This window comes from Sciurus carolinensis, chromosome 7 (genome assembly GCF_902686445.1).
Source record: "Sciurus carolinensis chromosome 7, mSciCar1.2, whole genome shotgun sequence".
Taxonomy (NCBI): domain Eukaryota; kingdom Metazoa; phylum Chordata; class Mammalia; order Rodentia; family Sciuridae; genus Sciurus; species Sciurus carolinensis.
In genome coordinates this window covers 145431268-145457466 of record NC_062219.1, presented here as the reverse complement: position 1 = coordinate 145457466, position 26199 = coordinate 145431268, and the positions used below count along the sequence as shown (strand labels likewise).

The following is a 26199-nucleotide window of genomic DNA, read 5'->3' as shown; positions in this document are numbered from 1 at the left end:
TAACTACACTGTATCTGTGTGTGTGTGTGTGTGTGTGTGTGTGTGTGTGTGTGTTTGGCACCTCAGTCCTGCAGACTCAGCTCTGCCTGCTGTAGGAGTTAGATGGGAACATTTATTCCCCACTCTTCTCGTTTCCACTGGGAACATTTTGCTTTGAGTGCCTCCTCTGGCTCTCCCTGTCCTCTCCACTTCACAGGAGGAAGAAGAACTTCAGTTGGGAGAAGCGACTGAACATACACATCTCACCACCCCCATCCCCATCAGAATAGCCTGGAAGAAGTACATGTTCTCTGCTCCTTCAAGCCTTAAGATCCCTGTGTGGCAGTTTTCTGTCTGCCAGCACTACCTGGCACTAGCTGAGTGATTTCAGTGGCATAATATTAAGAAGCCCAAAGACCTCCAGTCATACTTTCCAACCAAGCCTTTTTGATTTTAAATAATGGTGATATTCCCCCTCCATTCAATTCCTATGCCTTTTAATTGGTTCAGAATGTGGTCAGGGAAAAGGAATCCAATTGATTGGGTGTCCTGCTGAGTGTCCCCCTCAAAATCAGACAAGGCTCCTCTGGCTGGTCCTCAGCAGCCACCTGGCATGGATAAAGATCTGCTCTCGGTGAGTAATGATGAATTCCGGGGAGAGAGGCTGGAATGGGAACACAGGTAACTAAGATGCGAACGGAGTGAGCTTGTCCTTTCTAAGGTTGGATGACGACAGGGAGGTCCTGACTCACTCAGGGCTTATGAAAGGAAAGGAGGGGCTGTCCCAAATTATCGCTCACTCTTCAGGTGACAGTCAAAATAGTCACAAAACAAACAAGTTTCTTGCCAAGTTTGTTCTACAAACTTTCAAGTTTGAGTAACTGTGTGAGCAAGGGGCACCCCAAGAGTGGCTTCAATTGTTCTCTTCTGTGAACTGAACTCCAGTTCATGTCTGACCTTCCCAGCCTAAAGTAATCTGTCCAGACTTGTACACCCATTTCCTAAAACTCGGATTTGAGACCTTTTATTTCTGACTGGCTTTATTATTTGCTTAGTCATTGTGGTGGGGGTTCTTGTGCTTTCTACACTTTATCTCAAACCCCAAAGATTTTAATTTTATTCGGCCTACGAATTAGGCCTATCCCTTTTCATGTTTCCCTCCACCCTCAAAGAATCTAACATGAAACATACTTACATTTGGTGGTGCGGAAATAAATGAAGACCAACCAGAAAAAAAAAAAAAAAATTAAGCAAAGGCTGTTCAGAACTAGCCATAGCAAGGGAATCAAGTTATTATCACGAGTTTTGGCAGTGACTCAGAGGCAGGAAGAGAGGTGGAGAAGCTTTAGTGTGGGGAAGAAGGCTGGCTTCAGGTGTGAGCTGAGGATGGAGGCTGTTGGCACTGTGGAGGCTGGAGGAGACCAACTGGGGTCCATTGTGTGGGGTCCAATGTGACTTGTTAGCATGCGCTTGTGTCTCTCTCTGGTTGGTCCTAAGTTGGAAACAAGGACATGAATTAGGGAAGCTGTCAGTTGTTAATCAAGTTCTGCTATTTTGGGCCAATTATTATAGGCTGCCTGGGTTGTCGATGGAGACAGTGGTCTGACTTCCCACGCATCTGCCTTGTGATGGCAGGTGGCTTCCTGGGCTGGTTGCTATTGATAATGGGATGGTTTCTGTAGATTCCACTTTATATATTTTTACATAGCCCCACCATTATCCATTTGTATATTCAGTCTCTTGGTAGGCACCAATAAATATTGGTTGATTAATTAATGGTTCCCTCTGACTATGGTTAGAAGCATGTCCTTTGAATTGATGTTCTTTCTCGTTCCTTTTGTTATTTGCAAAACTGCTTATTCAACACATATTTACCACTTAATTTTTACAATATAATCCCAGGAATAGCACAGGAAGAAGGTAACTGACTAGTTTTTCATTCTCTTTCTTTGTTTACATTTTTTTTTATTTTTTATTTTTTTGGTGCTGGGAATTGAACCCAGGACCTTGAGTATGCTAAGCTTGGGCCCTACCACTGAGCTACACCCCCAGCACTTTCATTCACTTTCTTAATTGGAGGCTAAAACACTGGTGAAAATGGAATCATGATGTGTTGGTCAGCTTTCTGTTGGCATGACTGGAATACCTGACAAGAACAACTTGTAGAAGGAAAAGCTAATTTTCGTTCGTGGTTTCAGAGGTTCAGTCCCTGGTGGGCTGACTCCATTGCTGTGGGCCCAGGGTGAGGCAGAACATCATGGCGGAAGGGTGGAGTGGAGGAGTGCTGCTCCATTGTTCATGGTGACTGGGAAACAGAAGGGGGAGGGGCCCCAGGGAAAATGCACCCTTCCAGGGCACACCCCCAGTGACGCACCTCGTCCAGCCCCATCCCCCTGCCTTCAGTTACCACCCATTAGTCCATTCAGACTGGTATGGACTGAGCGCACCTCATAATCTAGTCGTTTTACCTCTGATTATTCTTACATTTACCCAGGAGTTCATGTCCGCACCATAACACGTGGTTACCAATGTTTCAGTCTAAAATCACTTTAGCTCAACTCCCTTATTTTACAGATGAAGAGGTGGAGGTTCTGAGACCTGCTCTCTGTCATGCTTGCTCAGTGCTAAGCTGAATACAGGGGCAGTCACCATGGAAAACACATAGACAGTTCCTCTGTAGCTCCGACCTGTGGAATCTGCGCAACACATGGAAGTGAGGGTGGAAGACCAATAAAGGTGTGGTTTTTTTAGGGGGGAGGGGTACCGGGGATTGAACTCAGTGGCACTCACCACTAGCCACATCCCCAGCCCTGTTTTGTGTTTTATTTAGAGACAGGGTCTCACTGAGTTGCTTAGCACCTCACTGTTGCTGAGGTTGACTTTGAACTCCCTGTCCTCCTGCCTCAGCCTCCGGAATCACTGGGATTAGAGGCACGTGCCACTGTGCCTGGCTTAAGGTGTGTGGATTTTAAAAATTAGAGGAAGTCTGAGTTCCTGAGACTGGGGGACTTTGAAGAACATGGTTTCAGAGACCACAGAGCTGGAGAATGTGTGGTGTGAGTTGGGTTCACTACAATACACATGGTGCTCTGTTCATTTCCAGGGTAGCCTTTACAAAGTGCCACTAACTGCAGGGCTGAGAGCAAGAGGTATTTATTTTCTCCCACCTCTGGAGGCTTAAGGTCTGACATTTAGGTATCAGCAGGGCTACACTCCTTCTGAAACCTGAGGGAGAGAATCCTTCGCCTCTTCTAGCTTTTGGAGTTTCTGGCAGTTCTTGGATTGGAGATGCCTCATCCCCATCTCTGCCTCTGTTGTCACATGCTGTTCTTCCTGGGTGTCCCTGTCTCTGACTGATTTTTCCGGGCATGTTGGATCAAGGGCTTATACTCCAGAATGACCTCATTTTAACTGATTACATTTGCAATCGGGATTTCTAAACAAGGTCAGTCTGGGGAATTAGGGGTTAGAACTTCAGCATGTCTTTGCGGGGAGCACAGTTCCATCCAGAACACACGCTATCACGCGGAGTCACATCCTCTCTGTGGACCTCTGTAATCATGAGCTGTTGGCCACCCTGGACTTCCCAGGCACTGCCAGCTGATGAATAAACTGCTTCTCCAGGAGACAACTCTGGTGACTCACAGTGCTGAAACAGGCAGAATGGAGGGGTGATTAATAAGAAATTGTCTTTTAAAATAAAGCCACCCAGTTCCTTTGTAAATAAGTGTCAGAGGGTATTTGGAATCATTGTACCCAACCCACCACTGCACGTTGGTTGGACTATTAAGTGAATTACACACTTGTGCCTTTTGGGGGAGGCTCTTATTCACTGTTCTCCTGAGTGGTATTTGTCTGAGGGAGTGTGCTCACCCACTACCATGACAGCATTTAACCTTGCCTGCTTCTAAAGTTCATGCTGTCCTGAAATCCCCTGCATCCACCCTGTCCCCTCTGTGACTCATCTCCTCCCATTAGTCTTTCTTTGTGTTCTTGCAGAAAGTAGTGCTTTTGCTCAGGTAGAAGAGCTGTAGGAAGAGTGATCTGCTTGTCTGATGATTCATTCCTTTGCTTTTTGCCATTTCTAAATGTTAGCGGGGGAAACCCTTTTGTTAAGGACTTTGATGAATGGGCACGGTCAATGGCGAGGGAATGGAGTCAAGAAGCACTTTCGACTTGCAGCAGCAACGATCTGTTTATCAGCCTCATTCTCTGGAGTGGCCTCGTGGCTGCTGGAATCCAGGAGACCGACTTCCCTGGTGAGAAACTGCTTCCTAAGGGTGTGAGCACTCATCCCCCTTGCTTCATGCTGTGCTGGGAGTGAATCATGAGGGGACAGGTGCTGTCCCAACATTCTGCTCACTTGTTGAGCAGCGTGGACCCAGGCTATGGGTTCAGTGTGTGTTTGCATTGAGGTGGATCTGCATTTATTCAGCTGAATAATGAACACCTGAAGGGTGTATGGACTGAACGATGTCCGGTCACAATTTATATGTTCGAGTCCTCACCTCCAGTGCCTCAGACTGTGACCGTTTGGAGATAGGGCCTTTAAAGAGATAATCAAATTAAAATGAGGTCATGTGGATGGCCCTCATCCACCCTGACCAGTGTCCTTATAAGAAGAGGAGATGAAGACACAGACACTCACAGAGGGAAAAGGTGGCCATCTATATGCAAGGAGAGAAATCGCAGAGGAGGATCAACACTGCCGAAACCTTGATCTTGGACTTCCAGCCTCTGGAACTACCAGGACACACATTTCTTATGTTAAGCCAGCTATTTTCTAGGTATCTGCTGTGGCAGCCCTAATAAACCAATGCAGAGGGAGACAGGTACAGATGCACGCAGTGGGACTTTAAAAGGCACACCTCTACTAAAGGAGCTCCAGGGCCTGGCCCCCAAGGTCCTAACTCCCACTCCAGCCCTCGCCCTGCCTGGGCGATGTGACATTGCATTGTTATGAAGAGCATCACGCTAACCATCTTCATTTATAAATGCAGTTTAATTGGCATCTCGACAGTGGTATCGAGATTTTTTTTTTTTTGCCATTTTCTGCAACACCAAAGGAGACTTTTCTAAGCTAGATTTTTTTTTTTTAGCTGCAAAGATGACAAATGTTATCAACAAATCCAACCAGAGTGTATTTTCATCCCTTCTCCTCCCGTCACCATAAGCCAGAAGTGTTTGTTGCCAGAAATGGAAAACAGCTTGCTCATCAGCCAGATGATCGCAGCGTTCAAAGTTCCACTCGTTTGCCATGTGTGAACAGTCGAAGAGAGAAAACAGACAGGCTTACTCCGCTCAAACCGTGAGCTCTGTGAAGCAGGAGAAAGATGTCTGGGTACCAGGAGAGAAGCCGTGGCGATGAGGGGAAGGCACAGTGAGCAGGGCCTTTTCACGTGCTGGGAGGCGGGACCCCTGTGTGGACCTGCCAGTGGATATGGCTACTCATCATTCGGGTGAAACACGAGCCTAAAGTCACTGTTTGAGTCAAAACAAAAAACCTGAAGAAAAATCAAGATTCACACTATGGACTCTAATTACCAGGTTTCTGGACGCCCACATAATCATATTACATTTTATTTGCACCATTAGAAATCATTTGTAGTTCAACACGGATTCTTTCCTGTGTCTGATCCTCAAGGTCTTGGAAGTTAACTTGACCTCCAGGATCTGTCTCCAGGATCTTTCATTGCTGTGCTCAAAAGACCTGATGAGAACAGCACAGAGGAGGAAAATTCTTTTTGGTGTTCACGGTCTCTAAGGTCTCAGTCCACAGATGGCCTATGCCATTGCTCTGGACCCAAGCTGAGGCTGCACATCATGGAGGTCGCTTAGGACCTGGCAATTAGGAGACAGAACTCTGCTCACCAGGGACAAAATATAATCCCCGAATGCACGCCCCAGTGACCTACCTCCTCCAGCCACGCCTCCCAGTTAATCCACAGCAGTGGATTAACACAGTGGTTAGGTTAAAGCTTTCAGAACCCAGTCATTTCACCTCCGAACTGTCTTTCATTGTCTCATCCATGAGCTTCTGGGGGTCGCCTCATATCTAAACTATATGTTATCTATCATGGGAGGCGACTTCTGTGTTCTAGGACAAATGTCAATGTCCTATACAAACATGGCCCTGGAAACCCCAGCATTTCCATTTTGCAAAATTTCCTGGCGTTTCAGTGACTCTTGGATGGATATCTGCGTATTTCTTAGTGGAAGACAGGAGTGTACAGTGGGTGGGGCCTTCCTTGGAAACTAAGGCTGCAGATGACATTTTGAATTATTCTCTTACTACTCGCTTCTACTCGTGCAAGGAAACAAGGGATATTTGTTATACTTTTGCATGACTGTGTTGTTACTCACTCGCTGATTCTGTTAGTGTGCTTTGTGTTTGCAGAGTGATTTCTGATCATTCTTATTGGTCTCTCTCTCAAACCATGAAAGGGATTTTTTGGACAATAGATAGAGCCATTTTAAGAATTAGAAATGCAGGTTTTCAAAGGTCAAAGGATTAACTCAGACTGCCCCGCCAAAACAAAACAAAAAACCTGAAGAAAAATCAAGATTCACGCTATGGACTCTAACTACCAGGTTTCCGGAAGCCTACATAATCTTATTACATTTTATTCGCACCATTGGAAATCATTTGTAGTTCAACACGGATTCTTTCCTGTGTCTGATCCTCGAGGTCTTGGAAGTTAACTTGACCTCCAGGATCTGTCTGCCTAAAACACACCCCATCTGATTCTTCCTTACCCCTAGCTCAAAAGAGGGTGAAATAAGCAAATTCTCAAGGATGAACAAGGCTCCATGGAGTTCTACCTCCTACCTGTAAATTCAGGGACTGCCAATTTGTGTTCAGGCTGGTGTTTTTTGGCAGCAGGAAGTTCCAGCTGGACGGAGACAGGTGAGTGAGACGGGGGAGGATGGAGAAGACAGACGCATTTCAGTTGCATCTTCTGCGTCCTCACTGAGCCGGTTCCTGCTCACCCTACTCACGGCCTCCGGGTCTGGGGTTTGGAGTTGACAGAGCACTCAGCGGTAGGCCACAACTGTTCTTCAGATGAAAGGACACGTCAGAAGGTACCTATTACATGTCTGTGAGCAGAGAAACAAAGGCCGGCTGCTGACACCCGCCCACTCACTTGGGTTTTAATGGTAGGTTTAATTTCCCCTAAGAAAGGGGAAAGCCCAGAGTGCAGAGGGCCAGGGTGCGGGAGCAGGGCGGTGGGGAGGTGACAGCTGTTGTATTCATGGTTAATCAGGTGTGTCTCTCTTTGTGTCGCATCTGTCTGCTACTGTTGCCGGGCCACATGTGAAAGGGAACAGAGGGGAAGGGCCATTCATGTTCAAAGCCACTGGCACTGACCTCTGCTTGGTTCTCCTCGGGGCCGGAGAGCTTGTCTGTTTGACTTGCCCTATTATAGGAAGCTGTAATTCTACTCTATTAGCCCACCCTAACCATTTTGGCCTGACAAACTCAAGCTGCATCCAGAGTGCCATAAATCTGTTCCCTCCTTCCCGGGCTTTGGGATTCTGTTGGGTTTGTCAGATGAGAGAACCTCAGGCAGAGAATCAGCAAGGGCAGCCTGGTCCCCTCCGCCCCAGCCTGACCCAGCCTGTAGATCTTCCCGCTGAGCCAGCCACGCTGCTTCCCCACGCCATGCCTAGCACGCCCTTTGGTCCTAGACCTGTTTGTCTCATGAGTCCCACACGTGTGTGCCGTTTGCGTCAGGCCTTAGTCATCTCCCTAGCACCGAATCCTCCCCCTGCATCCCTCCATCCCCTCCCTCCGTCTCCACCCATGTTCTGAGGGACTGCAGGCAGCTTCTGGCAGCTCCTGGAGCTGGGCCTGTGCTCTGGTTACGGCTGTCCAGACCTGTCAGGCATGACTCTTCTCCGTCACGTGTAGAAACAGCTGAACTGGAGACTGGCCCTGCTCCCCAGCCCCCAGGGCACCAGACTGCATTAAAGCTTAGTGTCTCAGTCCCAACGACTTCTCCAGCCCGAGGCTCAAACGGAACCCCTCCTACCTGTGGTTGAAGGCCCCATCCACCCCCTTGGGGTTGTTTGGCCGCCAGTCCTTCAGCTCTGGGGCTAGCGCTGGTGGTTCTTGGAGTAAATGGTAGTCATCAGCATTTCAAGATGGAGAGCTTTGGCTCCAACTTTGGTTTTCCTGGAGAATGGGCCATTCTCACAGCCGGCGACACAAGAGCTTGCCACCTGCAAGACGACTTTGGTGTGGGCAACCTCTCAAAGTAGGCACTTTGACCCCATCATGTCAATCATCATCATGACAAAGCTGAAGTTGGTTCTTGGGGTGTGGGGTGGGCAGGTCTGTGTGTACATAAGTATTTATCTTTTAAAAATCAAAACGGCTACATTCCCAGGACAGGGGTGATGAGTGGCACCGGCTGAGTTTCCTCTCTCCTGGGGCCTGTGCTGATTACCATGGCTGCGCTACTGACCTGCACCTTTGGGGTCAGGAAGCCTCTGATTCTCTGATGCAGAAGGTCGTTGGAGAACTTCCCCACTGCCCCGTGTTCTGCCCTCCTCCCTCAGATGCCCAATGTGTCTCCAAATTCTCATGCTGTCCCTAGATAAGCATTAGTTCCTCATGGAGGCCCACCATTCTGCCAGGTTCTGTGAGGCCTTCGAGAACCTGCCGTCTTGTGAGAGGCCTGAGGCTGTATGAATCAAGCACATGATGACAAAGTAGAGGTCTTGGAAGTTAACTCGACCTCAAGGATGAGTCTAACTTATACAGCTCCCAAGCATACAGCTCGAAGACTTGATCCCAAGTGAATGTACTCATGTAGCCACCATGCAGATTGAGAAATGGAATATTGATACAGATGGCAGATTCTTAGATTTCTATTTTTGTAGGCACCATTACATCTAAAACCATTCTTCTAGGACCCAAGTGGGGCTGAGATTTGGTTCTTAATTATGTGGCTTTGGAAGTTAGAGGTGGAAGGGGTCTGTCTGGGGCTGGGTCTGAGCGTGATGTGAATTGGTCTCCTTGATTGGACTTTTGAGGCCCTAGGTAGGCTGGATAGAGTATGGTGTTCCTAGCTCTGAGAGAGGATATGGAAGATTCTGGCATGTACCAAAAGTCTGATAAAGTACACATGACATAAAAATTCAATAATAACCATTTCTGAGTATATAGCTTCGTAGTGTGGAGGATATTCATATCCTGCAACCAATCTTCAGACTCTTTTCATCTTGCAAACTTGAGACCCACTAAACAGCACCTCCCCGAGCCTCTGGCAGCCGAGGGGCTACTTCCTCTCTCTATGATACTCTAGGTGCCTCACGAAGGTGAAATTGTCATGATACTTGCCTTTTTGAAACTGGCTTGTTTCATTTAGTATAATGTCCTTAAGGCTGGTCCACAGTGTTGCCTGTGTCAGAATCTATTGCCTTTTGAAAGAAGGAAAAGGAACCATAAATGAATAATGTGCCACTGTACATGTAGACCTCCTTGCGTGTATGGTGGATGATGCTGTGTGAACATGGGTGTACAGACACCTCTTCAAGTCCTTGCTTTCCAGTCTGTTGGGAACACACCCAGAGGTAGAACTGCTGGGTACTGTGGTGATTGTGCTGCTGGATTTTGAGTCCCTGTCCCATCCTGTGCCATAGCAACAGCATGATTCGGGAGACCTCTTCTGGGTTTCCTCTGGGCAGCCTCCTGGGGGACCCGGAAGGACTCTGACACAAGGGTTGTTGGGGAGCCTCTCTATGTCCTGCTCTAGGGAATTTAGAGCCACTGAGGCAGGATGGTGTGGAGACACGGTAGTCTGCTGAGCGTCCAGTGAATGGACTGAGAGTCATTTATTTTGCATGATAAATGCTTTTCATCTTAATTTCTGGGAGAATGGAGGGCAGGAGGTTTATCAGCTTCTAGGTATCCACAGGCCTAACACCTGTGCGGTGTTTCACCTCCAGATTTTCTTTGGGCTTTAGGTCTGTTTTGGAATATTTACAGAACAGATGGTGAAACTTTTAAACAGATTTAAAGAAAAAGGAGGAAGGCAAGTGGAAGCCAATAAGGACGCTGTGGAGGCGAGGCCCCAGCCTCGTTGCCTGATGGGGATAGAGGCCAGGATGGGAAGCTACTCAGAACTACGGGTGTGGTGGTGTGGGCAGCACTGTCGCTCATGCTGGAAGTTCAATGCTGTGTTGCAATTCCGGGACCTTCTTCAAGCAATTACAAGCATTTCTGTTTTAAGCCTTGCTGCTTTATTGCTCCCTAGCCAGCTTTAACATCCGGGGAAGTAGGATGGATATGGCCACCAGGGTAAGGACCGCCAGGTGTGTAGGTTTGGAGCACACGTTATTATTGCTAAAGGAATGGCTGCCCTTCAAACCCCTTTGCTTTGGCTTTCTCCCATTTCATCATGGAAAGAAACTTCAGTGAAATCACAAATTTTTTCTTAATTTTCAAATAACATATGCTACCACCTCAAGTATATAAAGGGAAAAAAATAAATAAATACCCCACCCAAAGGGTAACCATTACTTAACAGTTTGCTTTATTTTCTCCCCAAACTCTCTGTATATATTAAGCCTGCGCACGCGTGCACACACACACACACGCGCTTGAGGTAGCACAGCTTATTCTCTACTTACAATCCAAGCACCACCAACTACCAAAAACGAATGCACGTATGTGGCTCTTTATCATTATAAGCTGCTTTCCGACGTCGTTGCACCTCATCAACACTGCAGTCCTCCTCCCCAGCCACCATCTTGCTTTCTACAGGTTCAGTTAGCAATCTGAAAATGCTGGATGGAAAATCCAGAAATAAACGATTTCCCCATAAACTTTAAATTTCATGCCCTTCTGAGTTCGGGGATGGAAGCTTGCTCTTTCCCACTCCATCCCTCTGCTGGGTTTACCCAGGCTGCACTGTGTATGCAGCAATCGGCATAATGTTGAGGAAGTGTGGTCCTAGTCATGGCTTCAGGCATCCCCTGGGTGTCTTGAACTGTGCCTCCCACGGGTAAGGGGGCTGTCATATTTACAGTTGGTATTATTCTCATACAGAAAAGAGAGGCTGGAGAGACAAAGGCACTCCTTCAGATAAGACATTCAGAAATGGACTCGGGACAAGAATCCAGGTTCTGACAGTGCACTCTGGGTCCACGGGATCTGTAGTGACCACTGGAGGGTAGATCGTACCTTGCAGAAGGATTCAAAGAAGTCACCAACTCATCACCTTCATACTCTCCCAGTCGTGATCTATCCAAGGTGCAAATTAAAATCCACTTTATCTTCTATAAGAAGGAACCCTGAACTCATTTACAAATAAAATAAGAATTGAGATGATTGGAATAAGTATATCTCCAACAGAAGCACAGGGAAGACAAGGGCTAGCCTGGAACACGTCTTTAGTATTCACAGGTGTGTGCATACCCATTTATTTACAAAGTTGTTGTGATGATTGGCATGCCTTGAACACCTAGGAACTTAAAATAATTAAAATGGAGTTTTCTTCTTGACCAACTGAAGTATAGTTTCTGTTTTAGGGCAGATGGCAAAGAAGTCTTCATCTGCTTCTTTGGTATAGAGCAATAATTATTTTTCCTGCTAAGTTTATTTCCTCAAGTACATAAGTTAATTAAGAACCATTTACCTGAAGGCATGTTCTCTGACTTGTCAAGTACATCCTGAGAACACAGCCACAGATTCCACGTAGCAGCAGAAATACTTTCATGATTTTTGGAGGTGGATTCTTTTAATTTTTTTGTTTTTGTTTTTTACTTCACGATAGCTGTATAGGGAATTGTTGATGCTTTGTGTTTTATTCTTTTTTTGTTTAAAACTTTCATAGTTGGCAAAAATAAGAGTTAGAAGCTTTGTATCCTTTATTTGCTACTCCCTTTGAGAAAGTTTAAAACAGTGAGAGAAGATTCCACGATGGGTATCACTGGTGGAAGAGGATGCTACCAGTATCTGATAGATAGGAAGAGGGAGAAAAAATTCGTTCAATATTCTGTGCTGACTAGGATTAGATTCAGCTTTATAGGACAGAGAAATATCTTGCAATGGTGGCATAAAAAAAAAGATAAAAGTTAATTTCCTGTGACTGGGGACGTAGCTCAGTGGTAGAATGTGTATAGCATGCACAAGGCCCTGGGTTTGATTTGTAGCACCAAAAGGGAAAAAATAAAGTTAAATTTTCTCTCACAGAAAAACAAGTTCCCAGTTGGCTCTGCTCCAGGGATTTGCAGATACTACTTCCTTTTAGTTCATTAGTCTGTTGTTTTTAGGTTGGAGCTTCTCTCTTGTGGTCATTATGGTCCTAGATGAGTACTAGGCTCCAGCCACCATACCTATGTCTCTTTTAAAGAGGAGGAACTTCCCAGAAATTCCACACAGTCTGTTGCTTGTTATGTCCTGTTGTCCAGAACCTTGTCACTTGGACTCCTGACAAGGCAGGCCGGGAAGCAGACCATGGTTGGGATCTTAAGGCTGGAGCTTCAGAGTCATCTCGCACTAAGACGTGAACCTGGGAACAGAGGCCACACGTGACTAGCCCTCAGATGTAAGTCCCGAGTGCCTGGCACCCTGGAGCTGTGAACAGACTAGCTCTGGATTTCTGTCTGAGAGAGAAATGAACATCTATTTTGATAAGCCATTTGCTTAGGGTTTTGATAGTTGCAACTGAGGCTGATCTTAACTGATCTGCACCTAATCTAAACTTATAAACAGCGTTCTTTCTAAGGCAGCCCCTTACTTTACTGCCAGTGTGGGAAGACAGGCCCAGGGTCCATGTGTCCTGGCCCTCCCTCTACACCATCCTCGGTGCACAAAGACAGTTAAGAGGTGGATCTTACCCCAGGGCCTTACATCCTCCTGAGAAACAAATTGATGCAGTAAAGGACTCCAGTTGTAGAAATATGTATGGAGCAGAGCCCAGAGATATTTGCAATATTCTCTGCCGCCATCTCTAAATTGGCAAAACAAAAACACCAAAATCAAAACCTATGAGTAAGTTCGGGTGTGGACCATGGTGTGTTTTTTTCATTGTTAACATTACCATCATGTTAATCACCTGTAATTAGTTTTGAGATATACAAAATTTAGGTATTATTTCTTTGTGTATATTGGGAGGACGATGTTATCAGATTAAACACTAATTTTCCCTTGAGAATCTTTCCGTGTAATTTGAGCAGAATATTTTTGCATAAAGCTAATGACCGGTTGGCTACTAATAATCACGGTCAAGAGGCAGTATGCATTTTGGTGAGAAGACACGCACTTCTCACGTCAAATCTTAGGTAAACTGAATCCTTATTTACTTATTCTTATCGGCATGACAACAATCATCATGACATCTGTGTTCCAAACAGTTTCAGATTATTTAATTTCTCCTAGCAACTTCTGTTTTACAGATGAGGAAACTGAAGTTCAAAGAGTCTGGTTAATTTGCCCAAGGTCATGTTGCTGGTAAATAGTGGAGTCAGGACTTGAATTTAGACCTGGGACTCCTTTTGAATTTCATTCATGTGATGATAGTAACTTTTCCGTGCAGACTTAGCCACGAAAGCAGACGTGGAAGGTTAGCAGTAGCTGAAGAGGAAAAAGGGTAAGCTTTTTTGAAGTCTCCCTGCCCAGCGAGGAAAACATCGCTGCATTTATCAGGTAATTGAAGTGTCAACTGACGCTGTCAGAGAGGCTGGATGAGTCTGTTCCCGTTGGCCTCTCTGTGGTTGCTAAGTGAGCTGTACAATCGCAGTTTTTAGGTTCACAAACTCTGGCGGTCGTGGGGGTTCCTCTTCAGAAGCAACTCTACTAACATGCAAAATCAATGTCACTGAAGCTTTTGCTTATGTTACTTCCGTCGACACTGTTTGATCCTTACATAAAAGAGACATTTGTCTTTTGACAGGACGAAGACTGGGAGAGGTGGTGGAGGCTTTCCCAGCTGTGTCGTGCAAACCTCTGCCAACTCTGCCTGCCCAAGTTCCGTGCTGTGTTTTCAGTGTGAAGTCTGGTCACCGAGGGGTCCCTCTCGCCCTTTGACTTTGGTGAATCACTGTCCCCACTCCTGAGGCATCGGAAGGTCATCCCTCCTCATTTCCCCAACTTTGGCAATGAGAGAAGGCTAGATCTCCTTGGCTTTGTTTTAATCCACTTCCTCCTTTTTCCTTTTCTGTTCTCTTGATTTTTGTTGTTCCTTCTGCACATGACTGACAGCCCCCACGTAGCTATCCCTTTCCTTTCCTACTCCCCTGCCCCTCCATCCTGGCTGTCACAACTTCCAGAACCAGAAATGTGGGAATATAGGGAAAAGCCAGCCAATGGACCTCTGAACCTTCAGATCAGCATTTTAAAACCCTGATCTTACATTTATTTTGTTTATTTATTCATTTATTTTCTATAATGTGGTGCTGAGGATCAAACCCAGTTCCTCACACATGCTAGGCAAGTACTCTACCACTGAGCCACACCCCCTGATCTTAAGTCAGCTGCTGCCCAGACCATGGGAGAGAAATAGCCCAAATTCAGAACTGCAAAAACTCTTATTTTCTCTACAATCAAATAGATTTTGCTACTGTTAAGTGGCTATGTGCCTTTGATCAATTTCCATTTTCAGTTCTAGGACTTGCTTTTTGTAGAGATCAGTGCCTTTTGCTTCGAGGAATTTAGCTGATAGCTGCCTTGACCAGATCCTGGTGGTCATGTCTCAGATTACAGGCAGTTAGGTAGAGGTGTGTATCAATTATTTGGTTGAGAAAGTGGGAGCTTTGCTACAACATGGATCATATCATTCAGTAAAAAAGGAATAGCAATTGATGTTTTTCCTAAGAAGTCTTTTAAAAGTGCTCTTTCTCCTCATTGCCATATATATATTCTTGCATTAATCTCTGGGTAAGTCAATGTCTTCTAGGAGATCCTTGGATTTTGGGGCTTTTCACTCTTGGTATTGAGAATATTTTAGATGTTTATTTAACATTTTAAATACTATCCCATTAAAAAGGAAATGGAGGTTCATTTTCAGTAGAAAATATATAAAACTACAATGGAAGAATAAAAATTATCCATAATGATGATCAAATTGCCGTGTTTTATCTCCTTTGCTTAGGAAGTGATAGAACCTCTGTTGAGTTGCTATCGCTGAAGGTTGTGGGATTTTGGTGAGCATGTCCTGAGAAAAACAAAGTTGTCCTGATTCTCTCTAAAGTGCATGGATTTCTATGAGTCAGCCAATACTAGTATTTATTCTTTTTTGCTCAGATGTCAGATGTCAATGACTTGAGTGGTAAGTCTTCTAGTCTGTGTATAAGAAATCAGTGCTCCCAACCATGATGTCCACACTAGATAGGAAAAGAAATTTGTTAACAAAATTGTCATCGAGGTTTCAAATGATTTACTTTGTTGATGCTTACAACATATTTCAGAGTGAACTTCTGTAATATGGCTGTCCTTAGACTCTTGCATGCTGATATACTTTCCTAAGCGAGAAAGAGAGGAGTGGTATACACCTGATATGTGGGCGTGTGCATGGCGCCATATTGGTGTGAATCCATTTGGGTTGGTTGTTGGGTCAGAAAGGATGTGAGGTGGGGTGTGAGCAGTCGTGCCTCTTTTCTTAGGTTTTCAGAGCCTGTGGTTGGGTTCCATCATAGATGATTTACTAGACCTCCCTAGTTAATGGTAAGCAGGGCAAGGAGGTGGAATAAGGAGGCCTGGAAACTTTAATCCTAATGTAATAGTCTGGGTTTGTGACACTGAGACTATTATATGTATAAATGTCCCATGAAATAAACTGGCATACATGATATTCGAATACTGGTTATCATCTGAGTGAAAAATTTTCAGCCAGAAAAGATAGAAGGATTTCCTGCAGAGGAAATAACTGAATGCTATCCTTTCAATATGCAGCCATTTCCGGCAGGAGGTGAAGGCACACATCTCTTCTTTGACGTTGGCCATGCTGAGCAAAAAAGGGTCTCTCTTGCTGGTTGCAGGGGCTTTCTCCTCCTTGCTGGGCAGCTCCCATGGATTCATTTTTTTCCCCTCTCAGAGGCTTAAAGTATCAACTCCCCTGCAGTTGTTTTTTGTGGAGAATGTCCACGATGGGACTAGAAAACTCTTCCTTGAATGGTGCAATTCGTACTTGAGGACTTTCAAGTTATGTTCTTTCAGTTTACGTTTAATCTGAACAAAGGAGAAATCCATGGCCCCTCAGGTCTCTGCTTTGCTGCTGCAAAGGTGGGAAGGCAGCCCAGGTGGGGAGGGAGTCTCAGCAGTTCTTGTTGGGCCTTGTTCCCATGGGCCCACGCAGTTGTCCTGGTCCACAGATCTTCCTTTGCAGTTTGTTGTCCTGAAGGGCGTGAGTTGAGGATCTTGTACTTGGGCATCTATCTTTGAAACTATATGAGGACTCGTGGGCAATTAGCTGATGTCAGGGCATAATATTGAGGACTGGGCAGGGAGGAAATCAAACTCTGAGCCTTGACTATGGCAGAGGCTGTGAATGGGAACAGGGACCTGAGTAAGACAGATCTCTGCCCCAAAGGGCAGCGGGTAGGGGAGTTGGCCAGCACTCTGACACAGGCCTGTGGAGTCTGCCCACAGCAGGGGCCTGAGCCTCAGGGACCTGATACAATGGGGCTGATTGTGTGCACGCTGGGAGGTGAGCCAGCTGGACACCAAGGTCTCCACTGACTGACTAATGCCTGCTGGGAACCTGTGCCTCCTTTCACTCCAGATCACCTTGAGGGGTCTTTCCCCTGCTCTGTCACCTCTCCCTCTTCTTTTCAGACGCTCCGACTTTGCTTCCCCGTGCCTTCTCGGCCTATGGCTTTGGCTCACTGCCTCTGCTCTGATGTCTCCTGGCTTACCTGCTGCCTTCACAGCTGCTTCAGCTCCTGCCGCTGGAGTGACTGTCCCTGAGGGAAGAGGCGGTGGATCTGCTTGCTTCCTACATGGTGGTGAGGCTCCCTCCCAGGCAGGCTCCCCTGCCGCCTCTTGTTGGAGGCCACTCAGCTGGTGGCTGACTTGGGTGTGGCTTCTCCCATCAGATGAGCCAATGGAGGCAGGACGCCAGTAGAAGATGGTGACTTTGAATAAGGAAGTGTCCTCGATGAGTTGGTTCCTCAGAGAAAGGCTGTGGGCCTTGGAAAGGGGAGGCCATCATTGTGTTGAGCAGTTGTGGCTACAAGTTTGAGCTGAAGTACTCTACATAATGGAAGGAAGGTTTGACTTCTGCAGGGAATCCTGGAGAAGCAAGGTTGCTGGGGCTGGGCTGGAGGCGCGCAGGCAAAGAAAAAGACAAAGCCGCGCCCTCCGGCATGGTGGGTCGGCTGAGAGGAACTGGAATTGGATAATGTGAGTCACAGGTCCTTCATTTGTGCAGGGTGTAAATCTCGCTTCTTGCTCCCCTCTCTGGTGCTTGTCAATCATTATGTAGGAATGGTGTTGAATGCAGGAAGGGATCAATGTGACACAACCCAGGGACAGTCTGTGAGGGTGTGGAAGCCAGGGGCAGAGGGCATGCTGGGAGAGGAAGTCCCTCAAATGGGCTGAAATTAAAGAGGAAGCTTTGGATGATCAGAGGTGTTTTTGTCTAGGGCACCCAGACCTCCCAGGGGCAGAAATGTCTGCCTGCATCTACACATGCCAAATGAAAGGCAGTGTCTGGGTATGAAGATGGAGTCAGACCTCAAAGGCACAGCATGTGCGACTGTGCAGGCCAGACGGCTGGGTGACCTGAAGACTTAGGAGGCCAGAGTTGAGAAAGGCAGATGGAGCCTCTCTTGTGGACAGGAAGGCAGAGCCAAGATGGCTCCAGGCTGCTGGAATGTGCCATCAGGGACTGCAGAGGGGTGGCCTCACCAGCCAGAGAGTAGAGAAGGCATCCCTTAGGGACACTGCGATAATTGGGAAACGTGAAGCAAGAGTGATGGAGAGAGAGAGAGAGAGAGAGACTCAATCTCAACACAGTCTGTCCCTCGTGGAGCCTGCTGGTGGATGTACAAAAAACCTGAGAAAAATACCCTCCAAATCCGCTCTCCTTCCTCTTTCTCCTCCGTTCATTGTCTCCACTTCCTCGTTCCCTTGGGCCCTCTGTGAAAGGTAGATGAGTCCTCAGTGAAGGCTTTGTTAAAACCCAGGCTCCATCCGGGCCGAGAAAAATGAAGGGAGAAGCGCGGAGCAAGGAAGCGCGAGCAGGGTCTGAGCTGGCCTTGGCGTTGGTCACCTGCTGCCTTTGCCTGTAATAGGAGTCACGCAGCTTAAAAACCCCGACTGCTGATTTGAAAATTTACCTCATGCCGTGATTGATAATAGAAGCTTTCGGGAAAGAACAAGACACGGGGGAGGGGATGCCAAGCACGCGCCGGAGCTCGGGAGTGCAGAGGCCGAAAACCAAGCCTCTTCACCCGAGTGGCGCTCAGATGTCCAAACTCACGGAGTCTGCGTGACAGGTCGGGAAACAGAGGCACAGGAAGGAAAGCAGACTTGCCAGCTCTCAGGCTCAGCTTGGGATCATTTTCTGAATAGCTGCAGTGCCCAGGTCACCGCCTCTGGTGATGTCTTTTGAACTCATCATTGGCAGAAAAATGAAGCCTGGTTTTTCATACAAGACGTGTCTCCTATATTCATTATCATCATTTGGCCATCCCTGGGAAGATGTCACTGTGGACCAGGGGCCATTCAAAGAGCTGAACAAGGCAGGAGTTTAAAAAGCACAATGAAGCACAACACAGACCTCTGTCTGATGGATTCTCCAGAGAGGGAAGGCATTTCCTTGTCTTCCCATCAGCCTTTGCGGCAGTCTTTGCCTCTCTTGGAGACTTTCCTCAGCTTTTCAGGATCCTGGGCTCCAGTAGCAATATCCTTGGGGGTCGTGCGGTGGTTCTGATTTTAATGAAAGTATTATGTGGGAGGTGGGTTCACTGAGGCTGATCTCAGAGCCTAAAGGTGAGTCATGTCCTGTGTCCTGTCCATTGCTGTCAGAGAAGGAGGGAAGGAGGGAAGGAAGGATGGAAGGACAGACCTACAGCAACTATCATGTATGCTGCATTCTTAGAATGACAGTCTTAAGGATGAGCGATGGCTTTATCATCTTGGAAAGAATTAATAGTTTAGAACGGTTAAGTTCTAAATTGCACAGTCAAAACGGTCAAAGAACTTTTTAAAAAAGTACTGAGGTCTGGCCTGTGCCCGGAGATGCTGATCAGTCAGCTGGGGTGGAGACGGGGCGCTGGCAACTCGCAGGTCTCTCCTGGAGGCTGCAGTGTGCAGCCAGGGTTGAGACTCACTGTTCTAGATGGATCTCGCCGAGCGTCCAGGAACAGCTGTTTGGAATAGAATCTTTGGACAGTGGAGTTTTTTATATTGTGAAAGTCCTGGACACTCGTGTGGGAAAAGGCTGCGGTCAACAGAATGATGTGAGGAGCTTTGACACCCAACAAGGGGACCATGGAGAGGCTTACTTAAAAGGTCCCTCACCCTGACCTGGAGAGAAGGGGCTCAGGCAGCAGAGTGCACAGTGCCCTTGGGAGAGCAGCTGGGGGGGGGCGCCCCAGCCTCTCACTCAGTGCCTGTGATCTGTGATTTGTGGTTCTGTTTCCTGGACTGACCCAGTCCCTGGGAAGGGAGAGCCCTGCACAGCCAGCTGGGCTCCCTGCTGGGGCCAGGAATACAGTGGAGCCTTATATAACCCTGCAACTGAGCTCTTGGAAAGAAAGGCCTGCCTGATGGGAGCTTGCTTAATAAGAGATGAGCCATTAATGGAGGCTGGGGCTCGGTTCCCAGGCCGACTTGGCGTGGGTGGTGCCTGGTGCGTGGGGGCCCCCGAGCTGTCACCATGCAGTGCTCATCCTGATTCATCTGTGGCTCACCCAGCACATGCATGACAGGCAACACGGATGTCCCAGTGGTGTTCCTGAGGCAAGGACTCTGCTCCCATTTGGGGCTTGCCCTACAAACTCGGTTTTGGTATTTTAAAGGATTTGCTGGCGATGACCTTGAAGGGTCCTTTTGTGGATGTGTCTGTTCATCATCCATGCTGGTGGTCAGTTCTCCCGTCACAGTCCCCAGACACAGCAGCAGGTGCTCTGGCTTCCCTCTCAGTGTCCCTTGTCCTCCGTGTTCTCACTGAACAGGACAGACATGCTCCCTCCCTCCTCCAGCTTGAGAGTTAAGAGCAACCTTGCTACAGGTTCATGTCTGGAGAGCTGGTCCCATAAAAGCCACTTGAGTACTTAAAATGAATGTGTTAATAAAAGGAAAGCCACATCGGTTCAAAGACCTGGTTTATAAGCCTATTTTACATAAGATGCTCTGTATCTTCTCCTGCAATGAATAAATTGTCATTTGAGTACAATTCAGCTCTCCTTGCTTTTAGGTCTTCTGAGCCTGGACTCTGGTTATCTTTGACTAATAATAATAACCCAAGGCTTTGCACAGGCTAGGCAAGCTCTGCACCACTAAGCTATTCCCAGCCGGAATAACGCCCATTTTTTAAGAAATCATGTCAGGCACTAATGTGAGGGGGTTCCTACGTGTCTGCACATAGGACTAATGTAGTCAGGATGAGGGAGTCCAGGCAGAGAGTGGTGAGGACCTATTTGGGTGAACCTAGCACTGGTTCGATTGGGATTCAGATCTCCATCTTTTGGACCCCAGCTCTTATTCCTACACATTGTGTACTCTGAACCACGTGGATCTCATCTAATCATGTTGTTTTAAAATCCACCTGGACAGTGAGCCAGTCTCTCACCCAGACCCTCCCAGGCTCAGGAGGGCCGCTGTCTACCGGAGTCCTCACTTGAGTTGCCAACAGGGGCCTCAAACCTAACCCCACCCAGAGCGCCCCACCCCCGCTCGATCATTCTCCATTCACTTACTCACGTCTCAGTGTGGGAGTCACCTTTGACTCCTCTCTTTCTTTCACGTCCACATGCACTTCATCAGCAAATCCAAGGGGACCCCTGTAGCCAGATTGAACCACCTCCACATACCCGCCCTCCTCCAGGCTGTCAGCGCGAGTCAGCCTGTGTCACTCCTCTGTTCGAAACCCTTCGGAACCCTCTTGTCGTGCTCAGAGGGTGTTAGTCATTAACTTACTGCCTCCCTGCTCCAAATCCGCCCTTCTGTACTTGTTTTATGCTGCTGGGGTTGCGCCCCTGAAAACCTCTTTCCCCCTTGGTCAGTGGGCTCACTGCGGGGCCCGGCCAGTAGGGGGCGCTAGAGGGAGCGCTGCTGCCGGACGGGGGAGGGTCCGTTCCTTCCTCTTCTGTCCCCTGTGGCTTTCCTGTTGGTACAGCCAGGATTCAAACCCACGTCTCTTGGACTCCTGATCTTATTCCTAGCCACTGCATTCTGAGCCAGGTTGGCACCTGGCAGTTCAGTCCCACGATTGACTTTCCCCACCCTATGGAGCAGCTTCATCCCGCCTCTGCACGGTCCCTGGCACCAGCTACCATTAGCCCCTCTTTGAGGTCTAGGCTTCAGCCTCATGGAGCCCTTTTCCAAACTTCTGTGTTTTGACAATCCCACATCTTCTCCTTGTTCAGCCAGCCCTGAGGATGGAGGTAACGTCCCACAGTTGCTGACCCCAAGATACCCTGGAGTTCTTTTTTTACCCTTTCAGTTACCTGGCTGGTGTCTTGATTCCTAGGTGACAATTCTTTGTATTAAATTAGCCCTATTGAAATAACTGGTGTGGCTCAGTCTCCTGACTGGGCTCTATTTAGGGTACTGGTTCAAAGCTAAAGTGCTTAAGGTCATACCTGACCTGGCTGCTCTCCACTTCTCCTGTTCGAGCACCTTCCACTCTCCCCACTCTCCCTTGCTCGTTTTCTTCTAGTCTCCTGGCCCCTTGCTATTCTGCAAATTCGCCAACCCCTCTCCCACCTCAGGGCTTCAGCCTTTGCCATCCCTTTGCCTAAGAAACTGCCCTACAATTCTGTGGGCTTTTCTTCTGGTTTTCCTGCTTTGGGTCTCCCTGAAATGTTACCTCTTCTATGAGGCTTTCCATGAACACCCTACATAATCCACATTACTCCACCCCTGGGCAATTCCTGTCCTTAATCTGCCTCACTTTCTCTACAGCAGCTGTTACCTTCTGAATTAGCAGTTTTCTGTTACTGTAACAAAATACCTGAGATAATCAACTTATAAGGAGGATGGTCTTATTTTCTTTGATGGTTTTAGAGGTTTCAGTTCATGGTTTTTGGGCCTTACTGCTTTTGGGCCTGTGACCAGGCTGCACATCATGGCAGGAGTGTGTGGTGGAAGAAGCTGTTCACCTCCTGCCAGTAGGGAAGCAAAGAGAGAGAAAGAGGAGGGGCTAGGTCCCAATATCTATCCCCTTTGATGGCACACCCCCAGTGACCTAACTTCCTTCCACCAGGCTCCACTTCCTGAAGGTTCCACTATCTCCCAATAGTGCCACCAGCTGGGACGAAGCCTTTAATACATTGCCTTGGGGGACAGTCAAGATCCAAACCATAGTCTCACCTGATAGTTTATATGCTTACTTATTGGTTAATTTCCTCTCTCCTCAGACTAGAGTATAAGCTCCCAGAGAGAGCAGGCTTTTTCTACCTTAGTGAACGCTACCTCCCAGGTGTTATAATGGTGTCTGGCATGTGGAACATGCTTGACAAGTATCTGATGAATAAATGAATCCAAGTTCCAAAATCTCTGGATTAAGACTGCCCCAGACCAAGTCTGGTGCTGCAGGAAGATTCTAACCAGGATGCCAGCCTCACAGGAAAAGCCTACACGTGTTTCCACCCGTGCGAGAATCATCGGGATTGGCAACGTCCACCCCGACCCCTCTGGTTCTTTATCCAAGTACTTATTGTTGGACCTGGGGTGGCAGGGGAACCTGTAAGGTAATTTAGAAGCTGCTGAATCTATGAATCTCAACTTTATCTTCAGTTTCCACTCTGATGGCTTTTGATCTGACATGCATCAGTGATCTGTCTCATTAGAATACTGTCCTGAGAACTTTCTGGAAAACCCCAAGAGGTCACCTGCTCCTCTGAGCTTAATTCATTAAGAAGAGCCAGGGAACGTGGATTGTTGGCTTTCCGTTGTCATCTGTGTGGAGTCTGCGTCTCCGAGGGGCGTCTGTTGGGTGGATCGCCACACCTCAATTCTAAGATGGGGCCGGGCTCTCGGATCCAGGAGCCGTGTTTTCGGGCCAGGAAGAAGCGAGAGAAGAATTTCGTACTATTAGCAATTGCTGGAGACCCAGCTTCACAGGGCTGAAGGCTGCATCGACCCTGAACCAGGGGCGTTGCAGGCTGCGCCCTGCCCCGTTGGATTGTGGGTGAGCCCCTGGATTACGGCGGCTGCCGCTGGGTCCTCGCTGCTGGGATCCATCTGTTCAGTCTTGTTTGCCTTGGACCTCAGCCACCCGGGTTTCAGAAGGTGCTGAGCTGGCCCGTGTTCTTGGCCCCGGAACGCAGGTGTGATTGGTGCCATGTTAAATGCTAGTGGCAATTAGGGCTGCTGATTTGAAAGGAAGCTGAACACACTGGCTTTCATCAGGTCGGCTTTGCTTGGCCACATGCGACTTTCCACCGAGGAAAATGAGGGCTGAATTCCTGATCTGGGCAGCTCTTTCAAGGTGTTGTGTTTCTGCTCTCAAATAATGAAACAGGACAGCCTTGTGATGTTGGGGGGGGGGGCGGTCTGCACTGTCATTGAACTTGGTGCCTTGTGAAGGGGGACTCTTAAACACACACAGCCTGCACTCTGAGCATTTAGAATTTGCTCGTTTTTGGCTCTAGTATTTGCTCAGCTTAGAGCTGTTGTGACCTTAGTTAATTGTGCCATAGTTGAAACTAAAAATCACACCTTAACTCTTAAAAATCTAGAATGCATGCAGGTAGGGAGTGATGAAGAAAGCCCTCAGGATACCTAGCACTGGGCTAGGGGACCCGAGGCTGAGGACCTGGTCGCTGTCCTCAGGAAGCTCCCATTATAGCTAGGGAACTCAGACACAGTAAGGCGACTGTTACATAAGCATTCAAATGCCTGCATGGACAGGGGAGAAGGAACAGATACTCACCGACCATATTTTCTGGAGCATTTGAGGCAGCCTTGAGAGGGGGTCTTTGGATTGATAAGGAGAAGGAGGAAGGACCTCAAGGTCGGCGGCCCCTGAACAGGGTTTGGTGGCAAGACAATGCAGACATGCGTGGCATTATGCTAGTGGATGAAATCTCTCCGAGGGAGTCTGTGGAGAGTGAGATGAGCAGATGGCAAAGGACAGAGCCTTGGAGGACACCCAATCTGGTCGGGTAGACGGGATATGTGTATAAAAAGAGATAAGCCAGACTGTTGTTTGCTCAATTTAAAATAATAGAAGATTCAAAGGAAAAATGATAAGGAATACTTGGCGATGGACCTTAAAAGCAAATGAATGATACAAACAAGGAGTGCTTCCGGACCTCAGAGGAGGAAGGAAACAGCAGGGCTGACTGAGGAGGGAAGAGTGGAGGGGGATGAGTCTTCAGATGGGGACCCATGAGGGAAGAGGCAGGAGGAAGGGCTGGGGAGTAGGCGAAGGGGGACTTGAGGCTGAAGCAGACAGAGAAGGCCTCTGGCTACTCGGACAAAGGAGATGGATCTTCATCCAGCATTGGGTCCTAAGACCGATGGGAAGCCCTCTACCACCCACGCTGGGACAGCACTCAGGGGTGGCTGGAGGAACAAACAGTGGGGTCCCATCAGGGCCAAGCTGTTTCTAGGTGGTGTGAGCTTGTGGTGGGCCAGATCTGAGGGTGCGGGTCCCTTCCTTCCTTAGATGCTTTGGGATTCAAGAGTTCAGGATTTGGAGTCCTGAGGATGAAGGACGAAGCCTGGGTTCTGAGGAAGGTGTTGGTCCCACAGCTGGGACAGCGGTGACAGGCTCAGGAAGGTGGAGACCCTGGTGGAGTTGGTGCTGCTGAGGTCCTGGGGAGATCTTGCAGGCCAACATGCCAAGGAGCGGAGAGGAAGAACAATAATGGAAGCCAGAGGGAGATTATTTAGGAAGGAAGCAGAACATTAAACACTGGCTTTGGTACTTGTCTAGTTAAGGAAGGCAAGTCGTCAATAGCAGCACCAACGCCATGACAGTGGTAAGAGAGCGACCTCAGACCATCGTAGGATGAGCTGTTCTCCAAATTTCTTTGGATTCTCATTGTTTTCTGCCCAGATTCATTGACCCCCCATTTGGCGAATGTTCAGATAAAGGTTTTATGGAGGTTGAAAGAGCAGGCATGGCAGCTGGGAAACAGTGCCATATTTTGAATCATCTTCTAATCATGAGATCCTGGGCAAGTCACCGACCCCTTCAGTCTTGATTTTCTCATCTGTAGGATGGGAACAGCGCCACCTCTCTGGTGGAGCTTGTGAAGGTGAGAGTTAAGTTTCCAAAGTGAGAACTGCTGTTAGCCTCTGGGAGGAGTTTGCGTGTTTCAGCGTGCATCCCCGTCCCACGCTCAGCCTCGCCCCTTCCCCCCGGGTCTCTTTTCTTTCTCGTCCTTCACTGACTTACTCACCATGTCGGCTTAGGTCTGAGGCTGGGAGTGTGGAGTGCTGAGACCTGTAAACCAGAACCGAGCCGGTGTTTTCCATAAGCTGCTAATTTTGCCACTTTTAACATGGTGAGAGAAGGAGTTGAGCTCCCCCCTTGTGTTGGGGCCATGTGGAAAGTCTCTGCTGGCCTGTGAGACGGTGGGGATCTTTCTCTTCTAGGTTCTCACTGGGCCTGATGCTGGTCTCCTCCCACAGGCGCTGAGTCAGGGGTTGCTGTGCGCTGAGTCATGTGGCCATAGCTGGGAGAGAAGTGGGCAGCACTCCTCAGGGCCCCAGAGTGGCGGCCGATGATGGCATGGGAAACAGTGAGCTCCGCCAGCCCCATGGACGCGTCAAAACCACGCGGTCCCTGAGTCGTGATCCAAGTCTTAACTCTTCTCTGTGAAATGTACCAGGGAAAATAAGTCCAGGCTGGAAACAAGCTCAGAGATAGTTGGAAGATATTAATAAAAGGGAAACAATTTCCCCATTCCATCTCACCTTTCTCTCTATACTTAAAACGATTTTACCTCTCTGGTTCTACCTTTTCTGGAGCTATATTAGCAACACTGTGCTCATTTACAGCTAGGATGCTTTCTCTTTAGTATTATATGTAGAATGAAGTTCAGTTCCCTGGCACGGGGCATGGGGGTTTGGGTAGGATTTTCTTTTCT

General features: G+C 47.8%; 1 long non-coding RNA gene across 2 annotated transcripts in view; it reads left to right on the top strand.

Annotated features, from left to right (window-relative positions):
* The first annotated feature begins 219 nt into the window (after window positions 1-219).
* Window positions 220-26199, top strand: part of LOC124987947 (uncharacterized) — a 64082-nt gene continuing 38102 nt past the window's right edge. Inside the window, exon 1 of one of the 2 annotated variants that reach the window (XR_007109321.1) lies at window positions 220-613. This is a non-coding gene — a long non-coding RNA (uncharacterized LOC124987947). Of the gene's footprint in view, window positions 614-13527; window positions 13637-26199 lie in introns of those variants that run through there. The other variant, XR_007109322.1, reaches the window with a different exon arrangement.